This window comes from Oratosquilla oratoria, chromosome 21, assembly GCF_046742065.1.
Source record: "Oratosquilla oratoria isolate Oo_2021 chromosome 21, ASM4674206v1, whole genome shotgun sequence".
Lineage (NCBI taxonomy): Eukaryota > Metazoa > Arthropoda > Malacostraca > Stomatopoda > Squillidae > Oratosquilla > Oratosquilla oratoria.
In genome coordinates this window covers 15,650,885-15,660,884 of record NC_134797.1, presented here as the reverse complement: position 1 = coordinate 15,660,884, position 10,000 = coordinate 15,650,885, and positions in this window count along the sequence as shown.

Sequence of the window (10,000 nt, the reverse complement as noted above, 5' to 3'; positions counted from 1 at the left end):
CGCCAATAGCATCATCACCACCACCATCACCACCACCACCACCACCATCATCATCATCATCATCATCATCATCATCATCATCATCATCATCATCATCATCATCATCATCATCATCATCATCATCATCATCATCATCATCATCATCATCATCATCATCATCATCATCATCATCATCATCATCATCATCATCATCATCATCATCATCATCATCATCATCGTCATCATCAAGATTCGAACCCACAATTCCATCATCATCATCATCATCATCATCATCATCATCATCATCATCATCATCATCATCATCATCATCATCATCATCATCATCATCATCATCATCATCATCATCATCATCATCATCATCATCATCATCATCATCATCATCATCATCATCATCACCACCACCATCACCACCATCATCATCATCATCATCATCATCATCATCATCATCATCATCATCATCATCATCATCATCATCATCATCATCATCATCATCATCATCATCATCATCATCATCATCATCATCATCATCATCATCATCATCATCATCATCATCGTCATCGTCGCCACCACCACCACCATCATCATCACCATCGTCATCATCATTAGCAGCAGCTTAAAGATCATAATCATCACCATCATCGTCATCTCCTTCATCTCATACCAGGAAACGACTCGCCCACCTACCAATGCTAAGCTCCCCTCATGATACCACACATACCACATACCACATACCACTGCAACAAATACCAATTCTGTCATCTATCACCGAATCGCGGGCGACAAAAATCCATATTCACAACTTCTCCTTCGTCCTCTTCATCTCCTCTTCCTCATCTTTTCTTTCTCTCTTCCTCTCCTTTTTCTCCTCCTCCTCCTTCTCCTCTTCCTCCTCCTCTTTCCTCCTCTTCCTCCATTACATTAATTACCACCATTATTTACACTGAAAATGGAAAATCATTCCTGTTACCACCCACCACCTGAATCACTGAATGTCCACTTGGTTTCAATTCCGAATACGACAAACGGCTGTCGTCCCTTACGATGGAGTCTACGAGGTCGTAAGACTCGTCGTAGATCTACGACTTAGAGATACGATACGCCTCCTTGGTAGTTACAACAGGAAACAATCGCCCCCCCCCCACACACACACACGACCTAGTTAACGAATACTCCTGCTACCTCTATTAGATGTCGATCACGAATCTAGCACGTGGTCCATGAGCATGATTATTAGCCTCCTACCACAGCCATTAATGGCTGGCGACGCGCATCCTACTAACTGGCATCATATTTGGGTAAGCGCGTTGGTAGGTTCGATTAAAATGATCAGCCTCGTACTTTACAGCTCGAAGTAAAACAATCCCATTAAAAAAATGTGATCTAAACAATCGTATGACGATTAACATTGAGCCATGAACGATTATTGTTGAACGATAATCGTACCTAGATAACGTACTTTAAACACCAATACCAGTAGCTGTACACCACGAGGAAAAGAGTGAGGTGTCCTTACGATCACTACGATCGCTGAGTCGGGCGGACGCTATACAATGGAGTACTGTATCACTCAAGGGATGAAGGAGGGATCCTTACTAAGGACTCTTGAAGGTAAACACTCGAGGCTAAATGATTCTTTCGTGAGGGTTTGACTTCCACACGGTTATTCGCGTTATTTTCTAACTTCTGTGGGAAAGTTGGACCTGAACGATAACTTGTGGGTTGGTTTCTTCCTGGACGGATGAAAATGAAGTTTTACGAATTCTTTTCTTTCATAACCTCACTTTCAAAAATATGATTCGAGTTATCATCTAATGAGGAATTCTAATCTAGAAAAATCACTAAAGATCTCGTTCCGACTCTAGCGTCTTGTTCTAGAAAGAAAACTAATAAACGAGTCTCTCCGTAAGAAAACGAAAAACTAGCGAAAGAAAACGGAATGCTGGTCTCTTGGAGCCCGTTAATCCTTCGATACGCCAAAGTAGATTATCCACCGCCTTCACGACCACCAGGACTAACAACAAGACATCCACGAGGTCACTAAGATCTATGACCGCGTGGTAAAAGTATAGGACTTTGAACTCCATATTGGGTTCACCCGGTAGCGCCGTTTGGTGTTTCTTTGTTTGAGTGGCAGGGGGGCGTGGAAGGTCTGGAGGGGCTCTCCGGAGTCAAGGAGCCTTTGGCTTCACTAAGTCATTGACTGAGTTCTTAGTCTTCCTAACCTCTTCCTCGTCTCGATTTCTATTGTCACCAGGGCTTCCTTAGGTCTTAGGGTCTAGTCCCAATGCATCTCACCCATATTTTATTACCTCATTTTCATTTATTTTCCTTCCCAACCTCCCTTTCATTTTCATTTATTTTCCTTCCCAACCTCCCTTTTTTCTGGTGTCCGTAAAAATACCGACTCTCGCTAGGGTTATTCAAAAAGCATTTTCTATTTATGTGGATTTTTCGAGACCAGAGGCACCTCGAAACTGAATGAAAGCGTCTACACCAGCAAAAAAAAAAAGGCCAAATCATCCATTTTCTTTTCTTCTCTTTTCCCGAAATTATTATTAGCATCTGTTCTGTCTCACCCGCCTCGTCTGTGCCAAATATGTGACAACTTCGGGTGCAGCTAAGCATCTCCTGGTGTAGACACATCACCTGTGACCACGTGCAGTCATGTGTACCACAGCACCGCGCTGAGTTTTGCGCTCACTTCGTAATTACGTGGACCCGAGTTCGACCCTCGGCCATTAACCGTAACTACCTCTTAGCTTCGTAACGCATAAAGGTGGCGGCTTCGGCCGCAACTAAACGCTAAGTAAAGTCCTCCCCCTCTCACTTCGTTTGCAACACGATGTTGTTAAATCCTAACACTCATGAACATATCACCAATTTACTTCTTTGGCTAAAACAACTTAGATAACCTCATAAACTTGCTAACTTTATTCTCTTCTGTTAATAAGCTTGAGATATCATAAACTTGCTCTTTTTTAACTAAGATCATGTTTTGTTTCCTCAGCTAATCCACGGGGAGAAATATAAAAGAAAAAGAAAATAAATTAATAAAACTCCTAAGGCGGTTTTGCTAAAATAGGGTCCCCAAAGAAACTAGGAGCTTGCCTCAACTTAATAAAACCGCTTGACGGCAGGCAAAATAAAATCTGAAGAGGTCCTTCAGCTGAATGAAGTCGTCTGATGGTAAGATAGAAAAATATATATGAAGACAACCACGCTTGGCTCCAACGGGATTACAAAGGATTACAAAGGCGGAGCATACCGACAGGAGACCTTTTGATCCATATCTAGGTCGGATGCGAAAAAAAAAATCATATCAATAATAAAACAATAAACAAAAACCATAATAATGTAAATAACAAGTAAAATACATAAATAAATGCATAGGTATAGTTAAATAATAAACAAACAGGTAAATAGTAAATAATAGTAAATTGACATATAACTAATAATAAATGAAAATCAGACAGACAAATGATAACAAAACAAAAACAAATAATATAAAATAAATTATAATCATTACAGCATCTTACTTAGGTATTTATCTAAATGATTCTTAAAGCTTCGAACTGAACTACATTGCACTACCTGTGCAGGAAGTTTATTCCATTCATTAACTACACGGTTGGCAAAGTTGTTTCTACCTACTTCCAAATTGAATCTATTTCCGGACAGTTTGAGACCATTGTTTCTTGTCTGATTCTCATTCAATGTGAACATTTTGTCACTTTTGATGTTGTCAATTCCCTTTAAAATCTTAAAGACCTATATCAAGTCACCTCTGAGTCTACGCTTTTTTAGGGAAAACAGATTCATGTGTTTTAGTCGATTTTCGTATGATTTATTTTTGATATTTGGAATCAGTTTTGTGGCTCGCCGTTGTACTTTTTCCAGCCTGTCAATGTCTTTAATGAGATTCGGTGACCATACGGAAACAGCATATTCCAAATGTGGACGAACTAACGATTTATATAGCTTGTTAATGAGTGATGGACTTTTGAAATCAAAAGATCGCGCAATCAGTCCCAGAATCTTATTTGCTTTCTCAGAGGCTGAAATACACTGCTTGGATGATTTGAGGTCGTTACTGATAATTACGCCGAGATCTTTTTCACTATCCACTTTTGTTAACGAATTACCAAATAACTTGTAATCGTACTTACTGTTATTTTTACCTATGTGCATTACCTTGCATTTACTTGTGTTAAATTTCATTAGCCACTTTTCAGTCCATTGCTGTAATTGATCTAAATCTTCTTGAATATCTAATTGGTTTGAGTGATCATTTGCCACTCCGCACAGTTTTGTATCATCAGCAAATTTGGAAACAGTAGATTTTAGTCCATGGTGTATATCATTTATATATACTATGAATAGAAGTGGCCCAAGAACGGAACCCTGAGGAACTCCACTTGCAACACTTTTCCATCCAGAAGTTTTTCCATTTAAAACAACTCTCTGTTTTCGACCATTCAACCAATTACTAGTCCAACCTAATAGGCTACCACTTATTCCATGCAAAGCTAATTTAGTAAGTAGTCTTTCGTGTGGGACGGTATCAAAAGCTTTTGCAAAGTCTAGATATATTAAATCTATATTGTTTCTTTTGTCATAATTCGAGATAACTGTGTTGTAGAATTCGAGTAAGTTAGTCACGCAAGAACGTTTCCGTCTGAAACCATGCTGGCTATCATTTATCAAACGGTTACTTTCTAAATGATATTCGATAGCATCTCTAATGATAGTTTCCATTATTTTTCCTACGACTGAAGTCAAACTTATAGGCCTATAGTTATTTGGTTTCTTTTGTCACCTTTTTTGAATATGGGAGTAACGTTAGCTAGCTTCCATTCTCTTGGGACATCTCCGGATATGATGGATTTCTTGAAAATAATTTCTAATGGAACAACAATCTCATTTTTCATTTCCTTTAAGATTCTTGGGTGCCAACCGTCAGGCCCTGGTGTTTTATTAACTTTGAGTTTGTCTATACACCTTTTAATTTTTTCTTTTGTTATATTTACCGTAGTGAGTAAGTTTACCCCAGACTTTTCACAGGTTTCAGTTTGGAGTTCACTTTGAGGTGTTTCGTTTACGAATACCGAGCTAAAATAATTGTTTAAGATATTACACATTCCTTCATTTGAATATTCAAGTTGACCGTCAGCAGATAATAGTGGACCAATGTGATTCCTAACAACCTTTTTATCTCTAATGTAACTATAGAATTCTTTGGGATTCTCTTTGGATTTATCAGCGATGTTCATTTCGTATTGTCGTTTTCTTTTTCTTACTGTCTTTTTTAAATCTCTCTGTATTGATACATAACTTTCATAGTCATTAGATGCACCCGAGCACTTATATTTCTTATAAGCCTGTCTCTTTTTAGCAATACTTTTTTCAGTTTCTTTGTCGAGCCACTTTGGGCGAGCCTGATTTGGGGGACGTCTGTCCTTAAAAGGAATGTAAGTTTGAATCATCTTAGTGAGCGTATTTTGAAATATTTCCCACATCTGATCTACAGGTCTTTCGTTTAATTTTGCCTCCCAATCTGTAAGCTGAAGCTCCTGACGTAGTCCTATGAACTGAGCTTTACTGAAATCGGGTATTTTAGAAACACAAGTATCTATTCTAAAATTCTTTAGGAGTTTGAATCTAACTAAGTTGCGATCGCTATTTGCAACAGATTCACCGACTTCTACATCAGTTACCATGCTTTCGCGGCTAGTGATCAAAAGATCGAGTAAGTTTCCATATCTTGTGGGCTCTTTTACATGCTGAATTAAGTAATTGTCACCAAGAAAATCAATCAAGCGACTACCTATATGGCCATGTTCAAGGGTCATCCAATCAATGTCAGTAAAATTGAAATCACCCATTATCAATAAATCCCGGTTGCAGAAACTAGACAGTTCTTGAAATAACAGTTTGTCGTCTGCTAATGATAATGTCTTTGGCCTATATATTACACCTATATTCATTTTTTGTCCATTTGTTTGGATTAATACGATCGATTTGTCATTATCTTCTTTCCTACGAGATCCTCTGTTCAGCTGAAGACAATAAAAGGAAATATGTAAGGTGTCATCGTAACAATGGAATTCAGAGGTAAAGTGTATATATATATATATATATATATATATATAAATATATATATATATGCATATATATGCATATGTATATATGTATATATATATATATATATATATATATACGCGCGCGCGCACACACACACGAGTGTGATTTTATCTTGCATTTGGTGTTTGGGCAAATATTTCAAACTATATTACACATTATTACCTAAGCGGGAAGAGCGTTTTATAATTTTTTTAATTATAAAATGTTTCTATTTATCGATAGCCTTGATAGTCTGAGAACATATCGTTATTTTTCTGATAAATTTTATATTTCTTTTTTACTCTCTTGCGGTAAACCCCATACACAGATGCACAGCCTTTAAGAAAATTTACTTAAAAAAAAAAACTGGTATTCCTTTAGCGACTTTTTCGATTTACGCTAAACAGTCTGGTTCTTCGAAAAAAAAAATCATAATTGTTGTTGTTGTTGTTGTTGTTGTTGTTGTTGTTGTTGTTGTTGTTGTTGTTGTTGTTGTTGTTGTTGTTGTTGTTGTTGTTGTTGTTGCTGTTGTTGTGGTTGCTGTTGTTGTTGTGGTTGTTGTTGTGGTTGTGGTTGTGGTTGTTGATGTTGCTGTTGTTCTTGTGGTTGTTGTTGGGGTTGTGGTTGTGGTTGTTGATGTCGCTGTTGTTATTGTGGATGTTGTTGTTGTTTTGGTTGTTGTTGTTGCTGTTTCTGTTGTTGCTGTTGTTGTCGTCGTCGTTGTTGTTGTTTTTGTTGTTGTTGTTGTTGCTGTTGTGGTTGCTGTTGTTGTTGTTGTTGTTGTTGTCGTCGTCGTTCGTCGTCGTCGTTGTTGTTGTTGTCGTCGTTCGTCGTCGTTGTTGTTGTTGTTGTGGTTGTTGTTGTTGTTGTTGTTGTTGTTGCTGTTGCTGTTGTTTTTGTTGCTGTTGTTGTTGTTGTTGTCGTCGTTCGTCGTCGTTGTTGTTGTTGTCATCCTTCGTCGTCGTTGTTGCTGTTGTTGTTGTTGTTGTTGTTGTTGTTGTTGTTGTTGTTGTTTTTGTTGTTGTTGTTGTTGATGATGATGATGATGTTGTTGTTGACCGTCTTTCCAGTGAGCACAAGGGCGTTCATTAAGTCACGGAGATGCATGTGGTTCCGTTTTTTATTCATTTTTTCTCTCTCATTTTCTTAATTTTTACATTTTTTTCATTTGTTCATTTCTACATTTTTTTTTTTTTTTTTTAGTATGACTTTAGTAGATCGTTGCTGCATCCTTTGTTAACATCTCCCTTTTACTTCTAATCACGATTTATCTACTTGTCCTGGCTGCCGTCAGGCGATTTTATTCAGCCAAATGAAAAGCCTAATGTAGTGAAAGGCTTCAGTCATCTTGATTAGCCCTCTCACTGCTTTTAGTGACTAAAGGTGACGGCACACTAAGCTAGCGTGCTACTTGCCTTTGCTATTTCGTTTGAGTAGAAACGACTTCGGTTATAATATTCTAGACTTCCGTAAGAACATCTTAACAATGTGTCTAATATTCGTATTTTAGGTTTAACTTCTCGTAAGTTTGTCATTCAGCTCCTCACTACACGACCCAAGAGTAATCTGACATTTGGAAATTTGAACAACAAAATACCGTAACCGAAGTCGTTTCTACTCAAACGAAGTAGCGAAAGCAAGTAGCATGCTAGCGAGAAATGCCTAGTATGCCGTCACATTAAGACCTTTGTTCTAGCTGCCGCCAGGCGATTTCATTCAGCCGACCTCCAACCCTAACCTTTGCATCGAAAGGGTTCACGGGACGATGTAATGTACGTTAGAAACTTGTGCGCGCCAGAGGTACATGTGGTTACGCATTCGCTTAATTGTGAGTTCGAATCCCGCACTCCTCTCTGATTCCAAGCCGTCCCTATTACCTGCCCTATCAGTCCAAGCGCATAGGGCTTCGGCCGCAACTACTCAGTGCCTCCTAGCGTAGACTCTCCATCTAGAAACATGACGATGGCCAGCACCGATCCTCGAGAAACTGGTCTCGCATTCGCTTAGTTGTGAGTTCGAGTCCCACACTCCTCTTCGATTTCCACCAAAGGCTGTTACCTGCCCCCAACAGTCCAAACGCATAATAGGGCAAAGGTGACGACTTCGGCCGCAGCTATTCAGCGCCTCCTGGCGTATACTCCTCACCTAGAAACTTGACTCACTCCAACCCTCGCGTGGCTGATATCCTCTCCTTTACTTTAAGAACACTCCAAGAACTCCAACATGCGAAGTATTTTCTCAGATCATAATCTATATTACTACTACATTATTATATCCTATTGTATTATCATGATAATATTATACATTATCATATTTTTTGGCTACCTCCCTTGTAAGGGGGAAAAACCTCTGGTATATGTATGTATGTGTATCATTTATATTCTATGTATATGAAGTCCACCAAGGCGCTCTCTTCCTCTCTTGTTCCAACCCAACCAGGATACGCTTCCTATTGACCCACACCCCGCCTGGAGCAATCTAGATTCTAGATGGAAGGTAGATCACTCCACCTAGGACCGGGCCACCCTTAGGCTAAGGTCCGGGCAGGAGTATTATCTCCAGCAAAAAAAAAAAAAGTCACCTTTTCAGAACGAGAAGCACTCACGCAGGACTCGAACGTTCTTGGGCCTTTGGTCCTTCGTCTCCACCAAAAGGAGAGACCGACATCGCCAAAGTGAGTTCGATGTGATGTGGTTGAGGGAGAAGAGTGGGAAGGTAGTAGAGGACCCACTCTCTTTCTCTTCCCACTCTCTTCCCCTCCCTCTCTCTCCCTTCTCACTCTCTCCCCTTCCCTCTCTTTCCCCTTTCCTCCCTTTCCCTTCCCCCTCTCTCACATCGCTCTCTTTTCTCTCCTCTCTCTCCCCTCCCCCTTTTTCCCGTTCCCCTCTCGCCCCTCCCCTTCTGTCGCTTCCCCCCTCTCTCCCCTTCCCATTATCTCCCCTCCCTCTCTCTCCCCTTCCCCTTCTCTTTCTCTCCCCTCCCTATCTCCCCTCCCTCTCTCTCCCCTTCCCCTTCTCTTTCTCTCCCCTCCCTGTCTCCCCTCCCTCGCTCTCCCCACTGCCCTCTCTCCCTCCCACTGTACTCTCCCCTCTCCCCCTACCCTCTGTACCCTCCCCATGTACTCTCTCCCATCCCACCGCCCTCTCTCCTCTCTTACACCCCTCTCTCCTGCCACCCTGCCTCCTCTCCTCACCGCCACCCTACACTCTTCCCTCACTACCTCTGTCTCCCCTGCCCTCCTACCTACTCACCCTGTTCCCCATACCCTGTCCCTCTCTGCTCCCCCATACCCCCTCTCCCACTCTGTCTCCCCTACCCACTCTCTCTCTGTCCCCCATACTCACTCTCTCTCTCTGCCCCCCCATACCCACTCTCCCTCTCTGTCTCCTCTACCCACTCTCCCTCTGTCCCCCATATCCTCTCTCTCTCTGTCCCCCATACTCACTCTCTCTCTGTCCCCCATACCCACTCTCCCTCTTTCTCCCATACCCTCTCTCCCTCTGCCCCCCATACCCACTCTCCCCTTCTGTCTCCCCTACCTACTCTCCCTCTGTCCCCTATATTGAGGAAAGGTTCTATATCTTTGCCGTTCAGTATGGCGAAAAACATCATCAACGTATCTAGGCCAGAGTATGAGGGGAAGAGAGAGCTGCCCTTAATAGTCGTTTCTCAAGACGTTCCATCGCTACTAGTCACCACTATTGAAATAGTTGAACCCATAGGTGTCGTTCCTCATAGGACACTTGGTCCGCCACCTTGGTAGTTGTGCTTCTCATGTTACCTACAAAGGATTACAAAGGCGGAGCATGCCGGCAGGAGACCTTTTGGTCCATAACTAGGTCGGATGCGGAAAAAATATATAATAATGATAAATAAATAA